We start from the raw sequence: 11,089 nt of genomic DNA on the forward strand, positions 1-11,089 counted from the left end.
CCCAAAGCTCCTTTTACATCGGTATACCCCGTTCATACGGCTTTAAGAAAAACCAACCTCCTCACAAACGTTGCCTTATCGATGCTTTTATTAGCATTTCTCAAAATTTACAACCCCAGTGGGGCGCGCAACTGGCCCAAAATAACACGCCTCCATAGAATCCTGGGGCCCGTCCGCGGGAGCCCAGGAGGAAAAGCGCGCCGTGCGCAGCCGGCGCGCGAGGAGAATCGAGGAGGAAAGCACCGTGAGGAGGAGAGTGTCGCTACTTTCAAATTATCAAGGGGCTTTAGGTGGCAGAGGTAATTGGCGCCATCTCTGTAATGGGCGAACGCAAAAATCTGTTTCCCTTGCATGGCCTCGTAGATCGTCGCGCGCACGCGCGCCGATCCAGGTGGCCTAGCCCTTCCCCCTTCCAACTCCTCTCCAATCGCCCTCCCTCATTACTACCCTCGCAACTCCCTCGCATTCGACTGTCTCCGCGCGCACGCCGAAGTAGCTGTGTGCGTGTGCTCCACGATGTCTCACCCGTTTCACGACTCGTACCACTCGTGCATCGTGCAGTGGTGCACAAATACCTCAAAAACAAGCCCTGCAAGGTTGTTCCTGGTGCCTAAAGACAACAGGTGAGCGCTCAGACCGAAGGTCATCAGGAGGCGCATGTACAGGAACACAGCCCTGTCCATTTGTGTGCTCCATGAGGCTCCGGACGTCGTTGCGCCTTGATTATGCTACGCCTGCCTCTTCCCAACGAGTCAACGCAAATAGATGTGCCTCCTCATTGTCACCTGGCCTATGACTTGTGTTTTTCCGTGCAAAGTGTCATTCTGCAACTTCAGTAACTTGCCCAGCTTTCCATAGCGCCCTCAGTGCTTTTTCTGTATATCACGTTCTACAAAGGTACTAACAGCTGAAAAATTACTGTTAGCGTTTGTGTACCATCTCAGTAGCCTCCGATGGGAAAACCGCGCGAACAACCTTCATGTGTTGGCATGATATGCTTTTTTTTTCTTCTGGAAAGCATGAGCATTGCAAGTGTCCTACATGCAGATTTTTGCAGTTCGTGTTTATTACACACAGGAGAGTCCAGTAGGCACGACTTAGTGCCTTAATTGACGTAATTTTATTGCTAAGCATTGCATTCGGGTCGAAAGAAAAGTCGTGTTGTTGGCTTATTTTGCCTGATCTTTGATCGAGGAATAAGCCTTTCTGCGAATGTTTTCTATGTGCTGCTGCAAAAGCCGACTACCTTCTGTTCCCCTTGCCACCGTTACTCAAGTTGTGGCCAAGTGCAAAGCAATGTGATAATGTGTGTTTCAGTTTTTAGTACAATGTTATTTTTTTCTGCCATGTTTTTTCAATTCGTTCAGCAGTAATCAACATGTCACGCATTTCTTATAATTTCGTGCAGATTTATAAGTAAGCTCTTTCTTTTGGTATGGCTCTCAATCAAACAAAGTTAGCATTTTATTCTATATTTTTAGGTATATTGAGTGTCATTGCTTTTGCCATTACCAGTGAGTTTTCCCTTTTTATAGTTGTCATGACTATGTCATACATGTCGTACAGTTTTGTGCAATATCTTAGTGCATATGTCAGAAGCTCGTCTACATTTCGGTCTTGAAGACGTTATATAAATATCTTGTTTTTTTATGTGCGTGTAGATTAAACGGCCTTCGCGTTTTCTAGCGCCTTCTTTTGTTATTTCACCGTCTGCGAACTTTTGTGTTTAGTACTCTTGTATATGTCATGTACCTTTCACCTTTGCTCATATTTTGAGCGTGAATCACCACCACATTATAAGAAAAATCTGTTTTCGGAAACGAAGTCAATAAAGCGAGACCAGAAGATCTGTTGTGTTGGAAGTGGAATGTTTTTTATGTCCCGGCACATGCTGGTATAAGTATAGGCAAGACTGCGTGCCTGCCAACGCATAGCCCACGGCGCACCACGCGCCAGCTCGCAAGCAATGCCAATGCGCTGCGTAGCGCACGCATTGCTTGCGAGCTGGCGCATGGCGCGCTGTAACAAGCGCGCTATAAAAAAAAAAAAAAAAGACGCGCCGCTTACGGGTAAAAACAAAAAAAAGTGAGTGGCGCGCGCGGCATGGGGGAAAGGGAGAAATGGAGTGGAGCGGGTCGGCATAATAAAAACAGAAAGGAAAGAAAACGTTTGGAAGAGGAGGTGTGGCGCGGCTGCTGTTGCTGTTACCATGACAACGTAAACAATCATGTGCGCCGACATTTTGCTTCTGCGTCGCCCATTGGTTAGGGCCGTAACTGAAGGGGAACTTGGCGCTAGCGTCGAAAGAGCGTCTGCTCGAATGCGGCCAATGGGAGCTACACGGAGTGTCCCCCCCTGATGTGCCCGCTTCTATTAGCTCAGTACGGAAGCAGTGTCATCGACGATCGGCAGTCGACAGGCACGGAAAGGAAAGCGGCGGTAGCCATGGCCCGGAACGGATGAAATCGTCGGCACCACAGCAACGAGTCAAGGCAGTCATCGGGACAGCGAACGGATAAGTACACAGTCACTTCACTGGAAATGGCGCGACTAGGGATGCTAGACGAGTACGACGCGAAGGATTAGAATTTTGAATCCTATTTAGAACGCTTTGATCATTTCGTCACAGCAAACGATATCAAAGAGGAAAAGAAGCTGGCCGTATTCTTGAGCGTGATAGGACCACGAACTTACGAGGTGCTCAAAAGTTTGGTAGTACCCGCCGTTCCTGGGGACAAATCCTTTCAAGAGGTGACAGTGCTGTTGAAGAAGCACTATAGCCCAAGCTGTTCGATCATCGCCGAACCTTGCAAATTTAACAGGCGAGCACAACAGGAACAAGAAAGCGTCGAGGACTCCATAGTGACTTTAAAGCAGTTAGCAAGGAAGTGCGATTTTGGTCTGTTCCTGCACGACTCACTGCGAGACAGATTAGTGGCAGGCATAAGACGCGAAGAAACGCAACTCACCTTGTTTGCTGAAGAAAATTTAACCTCTGATAAGGCGTGCAAGATAGCCTTGGACCGGGAGCAGGCTGCGCGACAAACAGCGTTACTGCATGCAGAAGGCAAGGAAACAGTGCTGCATGCCATGGCGATAAGTGGACAGGCAACTGAACAGAAATGGAAGCTTCGGCAGTTCAAGGACGTCAAGCGAATCTGCGAAAGATGTGGCAAGGCGCATGCCGCTAGTGTTTGCTGGTTCAAGAATGTCCAGTGTGAGAGCTGTTCACAAATTGGCCATTTACAGACGATGTGTCCCAGTAAGCGCAGAGAACTAACGACTGCGAACGTGGTCGACTGCTCAGATAGTGACTCTGAATTAGAGGTGTACCATGTTATTAATACAGTCCATTCTGCATACGAAGTGCAAGTAAACGTAGAAGGGAAAGATATCTGCATGCAGATGGATACGGGAGCTGCTGTAACCGTAATTTCGGATAGTGTTAGGCTGAATGCATTTCCTCATGTCAAGTTCGAGCCATCGCCAGTCACCCTAAGAACATACACTGGGGAACCCGTTCCAGCGAAGGGGCGATGCAATGTTCTCGTTACGAACGGAAACCAGTCTCTGCGACTGCCACTTATCATTGTCAAAGGTCACGGCAAACAGCTCCCACTGCTGATGGGGCGAAATTGGCTCACAAGGCTGGGGCTTGACTGGAAAAGTGTGTTGTCTGGAAATGGAAGTGACGCTAGCAAAGTGGAAGCAGTGAAAAAAAAAGTTCCTAGGGGTGTTTCTAGCAACCCGGAGTAGTGATGCACTACGAAGCAAGGATAGTTCTAAATCGGAACTGTACTGCCAGTCTTTGGCAATCAAAGCGATTGGGCAACGCCAGTGGTTGGGATTCAGAAAAAAGATGGCTCGCTGAGATTGTACGGGGTCTACAATGTGACCATTAATCCCGTGCTAAAGACCGACCGCTACACATTGCCTCCACCGGAAGACTTTTACTCTGCGATAGCGGGTGGCAAGGTGTTTTGTGTGTTGGATTATTCAGCAGCGTATCAGCAGATTCCGCTTACTACCGAGTCCCGACCACTGCTAACCATTAATACGCACATGGGAGTTTTCGAGTTCCAGCGCTTACCGTTTGGTGTAGCCAGTGCGCCAGCTATTTTTCAGTCATTCATGGATGAGGTGCTCAAAGACATAGCACACGTGGGATGTTACACAGATGACGTCATTGTGTCGGGGGCAAAAAAACGTCACCAACTGCCAAAAGACGTTGGAACTAGCCTTGCTGCGGCTTAATGATTCCAACGTGACTCTGAAAGAGGAACTTTTTTTTTTCAGAACACTGGGACTTATCTACGCCACACTGTGTGCGCTGATGGTATCTATCCCACGGAAGAAAAGATAAAGGCGGTCACGGAAGCGCTAGAGCCCACTTGCCAAACGGAGCTAAAGGCTCATCTAGGCATGTTCAACTTTTACGCAAAGTTTTTAAGCAACATTGCCTGCGTGGCGGAACCATTGCATCGTCTGTTGCGCAAGGGCGAGAAGTGGTTGTGGACACGGGAGTGTAGCGAAGCTTTTTGCTGCTACGAAGCAGTTGCTTGCCCAGAGTTCTGTGCTCCCTTTTTACGACGTAGCGAAACCAATTGCTCTGTCGTGTGATGCTTCGTCGTATAGGTTGGGTGCTGTTCTTTTTCATAAGACTGCTGAGGGACAAGAGGCCAGTGGTGTTTGCGTCTAGAACACTTACATCAGCTGAGAAGAACTATGCTCAAGGTGAGCGGGAAGCATAAGCACTGATGTTTGGGTTAAAAAAATTTCACCGCTACTTGTATGGAAGAGAGTCCACTCTTTACACAGACCATCAGCCACAGCTCGGAATATTAGGCCAAGACAAATCTGTGCCTACACTTGCTGCAGCTTGAATGCAAAGATGGGCAATTACTTTGGTAGCGTACAGGTATAAACTAAGATACCGAAAGGAAGAAACGTTCAAGTGGCTGATGCTCTGTCCAGGCTACCACGGCCTATTGTAGCGGCCGACGAGCCTCCCGAGTGGCTTTTGCTTTTTGACAGCATGCTACTAAAATTGGATGACGTGGCTAAAGTTACCAGACGTGATCCCACTTGTCTCACGTGACGCACTTCATTCTAAATGGCCGGACTTCGCAGAGCTCCGAAGAGTTGAGACCATTTTATTCACATCGCGATGAGCTATCAGTAGAGCAAGAATGCATAACATGGGTATCAAGGGTGATTGTCGTGTCCGCTGCCGGAGCGGTGATGCGAGTAAAAGACTGACGCCACTCCGATGTAGCCACGAACTCAAAAAAACCCTGTGTTTATTAGTCAGCCGGTTTTTATCCCTTTTCCTCAATGACGTCACAGCCTGCGCACACGAGCGCTTGGTCAGATCAGAGATAACCGATAACACTACATCTCCCCCCCCCCATTTTTTTTCAACACATAGAAAACAAATGAACCACAAACAACCAAACAGTATGAAACATACAAATAGGATGAGTATATAGCACCAAATTGCAGTATGCAGCTCTCAAGTGTAGCCTTATCGCTGTGGCGGCCTTATTTCTCGACCGAAGCTTGTCATATAACCACCACCGAGTCTCCCGTCCTCATATGACGCAGCAGCCGGCGTTGGATTAAGCGCATCAGGCTCTGCCGGGGACTTGTGTTCCTAGGATGCAGCGTCCGGAGTCACTGGACAGTCATAGGACGGGTCATGCGCGCTGGTTCGCTCGCTATACCGGACCAACGAGCGTCTGTTTCTTTCAAGTTCAACCCCGTCGTCTGTCCGCACCCGATAAGGCCGCAGCCGCATGGCTAGACTCAACACTTTTGATGGAATTTTTCGGTCTTTTGTGCATACCCGGTTTCCTGGGGCGAGTAGCGGTAGGTGCGTTACGGCATGGCGATGGTCGTAGTCGAATTTTTGCTTAATCCGCACTGCCTTGTCTTTGTATCGGAGGCTCCTGAGACCACTTGTCATTGACGGCACTAGCTTTTTCGGGTGCACGGGAAGCGTAGAGCGCAACCGTCGGCCCATCAATAGCTGGGCTGGACTTGTACCCAAAGGACCTGGGGACTCCCTATAAGCTAGGAGGGCCAGGTAAGGGTCAACCGATTTTGCCAACATCCGTTTTACCGTCTGCACTGTACGTTCGGCAGCTCCATTTGACTGTGGGTACCTGGGGCTCGACGTGACGTGATGGAAGCCAAAACTTGTCGCAAACAATGCAAATTCTGCGGAAGCGAATTGTGGACCGTTGTCTTTTACGACAAGTTCTGGATTCCCGTGCCTAGCAAATAAACTCTTGATTTGCTCAATAACCGCCGCCGAGCTCGTGCAAGATAAAAGGGCATGCTTTGGATTGCGCGAAAAATAGTCTACGACCACAAGGTACGATGTACCGTGCAAATGGAAAAGGTCAGCTCTTACCTTCAGCCAAGTTAAGCTGGGAGATTCTGACGGCATCATGGGCTCGGCTTTTTGAATGCGCAGACTCGCGCACTCTCGACAACTGTTTACCAGAGCTCCTAGCTCGACGCTGAGACCGGGCCACCACACAGATTCGCGGGCTCTTGCGCCACATTTCACAATGCCCTGATGACCAACCTGCAATGAGCAAAGTATTTCACTTCTTAGATTCTGAGGCACCACAAGACGAGACCCATGCAGAAGCACACCGTCACATATTGTAAAGTTTGCTCTCTCCGAGCAGTAAGGGCTTAGCTAACTGCTCACTTTATCGCGACGTGGCCAGTCCTCCTTAAAATAGAACCGGAGTTGTTGGCAGGTTTTTTCTTGCGCGAACGTTTGTTCCAATGGGCTGCAATTTCAGTTTGCTGATACAACCTTATGCATGACTCGATATTTCGCGGCAATCTAGCTCCCCTATCTCTACATCCGCTTCCGTCCAAGGTGCCCGAGAAAGGGCGTCGGCGGTGCCAATCTGTTTTCCTGGGACATAGGAGACTGAAAAGCAATATCGCATGAGCCTCAATCGGAATCTCTGTATTCTAGGGGGAAGCACATCAAGGGATGACTGACCGAGTAGCGATACGAGTGGTTTGTGGTCGGTCTCAAATTGAAATTCCTGCCCTATTAAAAACCCTTACAACCTTTCTGTCGCCCACGTCAGCGCAAGCGCTTCATTTTCTATCTGCGCGTACCGTTGCTCTGTAGGTGCTAATGAACGAGAGTGATATGCAACCGGCCGCCTTTCCCCAACTGATTGTACTTGCATGAGCACACAGTCGAGACCGAATGATGACGCGTCGGCGGACACAATAGTGTGCAGCTTGGGGTGGAATTTTGCGACGCATTCCGCCGAGGTGATCAATTCTTTCAGAGACTGGAATTATTTTTGCTAAGGCAGGCCCCAGCGCCACTCACGGCCTTTCAAAGAAGACTACGGAGCGGTGCTGGCATGTCGACAAGATTGTTCACAAACCTTGCCAGATAGTTTATCATGCCCAAAAACCTGCGGACATCAGTAACATTTGATGGCGTACCCATTTCGTTTATTACTCGAACTTTCTTGGGATCCGGCGTGATTCTCGACGCATCGACCACGTAGCCTAAAAACGCTACTCTGCTTACACAAAAAGAACATTTCGCCTGATTTAGTGTTACCCCCGCTGCAACCAACCTTTTGAGCCCTGCGTGCAGCCGTTCATCATGTTCACGCTTCATAGCTCCGTAAACCAGAACGTCGTCCGTCAGGTTCACTACTCCTTGAAGGCCATCTAAGATTTCCGCCATTCGCTTTATAAAGTATTCCGGGGCCGAGGTGATACCGAACGACAGTCGCTGGAAGCAGTACCTACCAAAGGGGGTGATAAATGTTGTTAACTCTTGACTTTCTTTCGCCAATTTAACCTGGTGAAATCCTGAATTGGCATATAATTTCGAGAAGTATGTGGCTCCCGCCGATTGGCCAAGTGCGTCGTCAACGGTTGGCAAGACAAACCGTTCACGTAGGACGCTCTTGTGCAGCTGGGTTAGATCCACACAGATTCGAACTTCCCCACTTGGTTTGACTACTGGCACCATTCCTGCACACCAGGTAGTATGGCCATCTACCTTATCAATGACTTCGCTTTTGACCATTTTCGCCAACTCTAGTTTGATGGGGTTTTTTAACCGGAGGGGTACCCGACGCGGCGCGAAAATTACAAAGGGGACCGCGCCCTGTTTCATGCGAATGTTGTATTTGCCTGACATCATGCCCACTCCAGAGAAGAGCTGCGGATACGTGTGCTCGTACTGTTTATCGTAAACCACATCAAGAAATTTGACTACACCAAGTGCTTCAATGGCTGGGAGCCCTAATACGACACACTGCAGCGCCTCTACAACGTACAGTATTTGTCGCGTTGTTTTGCCTTTCCAAAAATATCTGCTGAAAAACAACCATTCACTTCGAGGCGCTGATTTGCAGCACTTCTCAACACCGCTTGTGACCTGTTTATACGAGGCGGTACAGCGGGGAAATCGGGCGAAACAACAGTGACTTCTGCATAAAATGACCGCCAAAGCATCGCGTACTCTTGGCTATCTGAAGCGTAATCTTCGAGATGCCCCTTTAACCACTCTAAAACTAGCCTATCAGACTTTTGTTCGTCCTCAACTTGAATTCACCTCGCCCATATGGTCACCGCATCAGGCCTATCTAATACAATCACTTGAACGAATTCAGAACCGCGCGGTACGTTTTATAACCAGGATATATGACCGACAGACTAGCGTTACTAACCTGAACTTCTCGCTATCACTCCCAGCACTAGAGCTGCGAAGGAAGGTAGCTTTGCTCTGTCTCTTCCACAAAATAATTCAGTCAGCATCCTACTACCCTTCCCCTTACCGAACCACATCGTACATCCCGTCGTCTTTGTAATAGTCACAGCTTTAGGCGCATATTTGGCCGAACCACGGCTTTTAATTCATCAGCGCTGCCACGTGCCATAAGCTACTGAAATGATCTTCCTGATCTCATCGTTGCATTACATGACTCTGCAGCCTTCAAAGACCAAGTACTGCTCTGGTTTTCCTAACTGTTTTATTCACTGCCTTGTACTTCGTTAGTCACCCTTTTAGCCACCATTTCAATGTTCCTTCATAGATTGCATTTACTGTGCAATATTTTTCTGGCCTTATATTTGTAACTTTATACTTCTCATTAGTTCTTTGTGTCCTGTGAAACTGTTACCCATTGTATAATGATGCATGAGCTGCTATCTTGTATCCTTCATTTTCTGTACATGCCCCCCTCACACAATACTCCTATTTGGAGCCTGTGAGTATTTTGAATAAATAATTAAATAAATGAATCAATTTTTGCATTTACGCGTTCACCATTGATAGACACTTCCGCGTATCTGGCATTTGAGCCGTTGAGTGTCCCAACAAAAAAGTTTTGTTCGTCGCCTTCTAGCATAGACACGCCCACCTGGTTGTTTTTTGTTCTTCTGTGACACACCACGGCGAAATGTCCATTGGTTTCACAGCGGTCACACCGCGCTGAACGTGCAGGGCACCGGGCTCATGAGTGGCTCGACCGTCCGCAGAACTGGCACCCTTGCGTTCGCCGCTGTGCTGTGGCACCAGCACAGCGGCGAACAGCAACTGGGAGCCTAGTTGCTGTACGGCTTACTTGTTCGTCGGACCATGTCAAGTTCGCCTGTTTTCGCCTCGTTCATGGCGGCCCGGAGTTCCAGTTGCTGTCGGTGAACTGTTTCCTTGAGCCTGGCCCTCGCCAGAGCGGTCGCTAGCGTAAGGGTGGCATCCATCTGGAGCACTTCCGACAGCTGGGCGTCCTCAAGGCCGATTACAAATCTGTCGCGGATCATTCGATCCCGGAATTCTGCAAATTCACAGCGGCCGGCAAGTTAGTACAGGGCTGTCACAAAGTTGTCCGCACTTTCCCCGGGTTCTTGCTTTCGGTGATGGAAATTGGCGCTTTCATAGACTGTATTGTTCGTGGCGACAAAATGGACGTCAAACTTTTTCTTCACTTTCTCGTAGCTTCGAGACTCCTCTTCGGCAAGGCCGAATGTCTGAAAACTTTTTCTGGCCTGCCTGCCCATGGTGTACAAAAGCGTTCGCACCTGGGCCTCCTCCGTTCTGTCGTTGAGCCCCAACGCGTAGCGGTAGTCATCGAATGACATAATCCATTCTGGCCATTCGGAAGTCCGGTCGAAGTTGAAGAGTGTCGGTGGCGGGATAGCTGCCGGTGGCGGGGCTGCCGCTGGCGGAGCTGTCACCGCGCAGATCAAACGCCGGGTGAGCGCCGCAACGGCAACTAGCATGGGGGGCTCGATCCGACTTCTGACACCATGTCGTGTCCGCTGCCGGAGCGGTGATGCGAGCAAAAGACTGACGCCACTCCGATGTAGGCAGGAACCCAAAAAAACCCGTGTTTATTAGCCAGCCGCTTTTTATCCCTTTTCCTCAATTACGTCACAGCATGTGCACACGTGTGCTTGGTCAGATCAGAAATAACCGATAACACTACAGTGATCATACCTGATAAGCTTCGGCTAATGGTCTTGCATCAATTGCATGAAGACCACCCGAGAGCTAGCCGTATGAAAGCGCTAGCAAGAAGCTTTGTGTGGTGGCTGGGTCTCGACCTTTCGATTGAGAGCTACGTTCGACAGTGTCGGGTGTGTCGGGCCGTTCAGAACGTCGCTTCACCGGTTCCTTTACAGCCTTGGAATTATCCCACAAAACCCTGGCAACGCGTACACGTCGACTATGCTGTAAAAGGCTGCCAGGCGTTGTTAGTCCTCGTGGACTTCTTCTGAAAATGGATCGAGGTCTGGCCTGTCATCCACTAGTGTTAATAAAACCATTGAGAAGTTACGTAGTGTGTTTGCCGCTTACGGTATGCCAGAGGTACTTGTGAGTGATAATAGACCACAATTCATTTCTGAAGAGTTCTCGACGTTCTTGAGTGTGAACGGTGTATGGATGGAAACAACTTTATTCTGAATCCGGCAAATTTGACGACCCGGGCTCAGGTCTCCCATGAGGGGACTTCGAGGCCTTGCCTCGTCGCCGCCTCTCGGGCTTGCTGGACAGCCCACTCTTGTGTCTTGAGGTTGGAGC

At 49.2% G+C, this 11,089-nt stretch overlaps 1 pseudogene; it reads left to right on the plus strand.

The window, feature by feature from the left end:
• Positions 1–1,507: 1,507 nt before the first annotated feature.
• LOC126529710 (uncharacterized) lies at positions 1,508–9,616 on the plus strand (annotated as a pseudogene).
• Positions 9,617–11,089: the final 1,473 nt, after the last annotated feature.

This window comes from Dermacentor andersoni, chromosome 9 (assembly GCF_023375885.2).
Source record: "Dermacentor andersoni chromosome 9, qqDerAnde1_hic_scaffold, whole genome shotgun sequence".
Taxonomy (NCBI): domain Eukaryota; kingdom Metazoa; phylum Arthropoda; class Arachnida; order Ixodida; family Ixodidae; genus Dermacentor; species Dermacentor andersoni.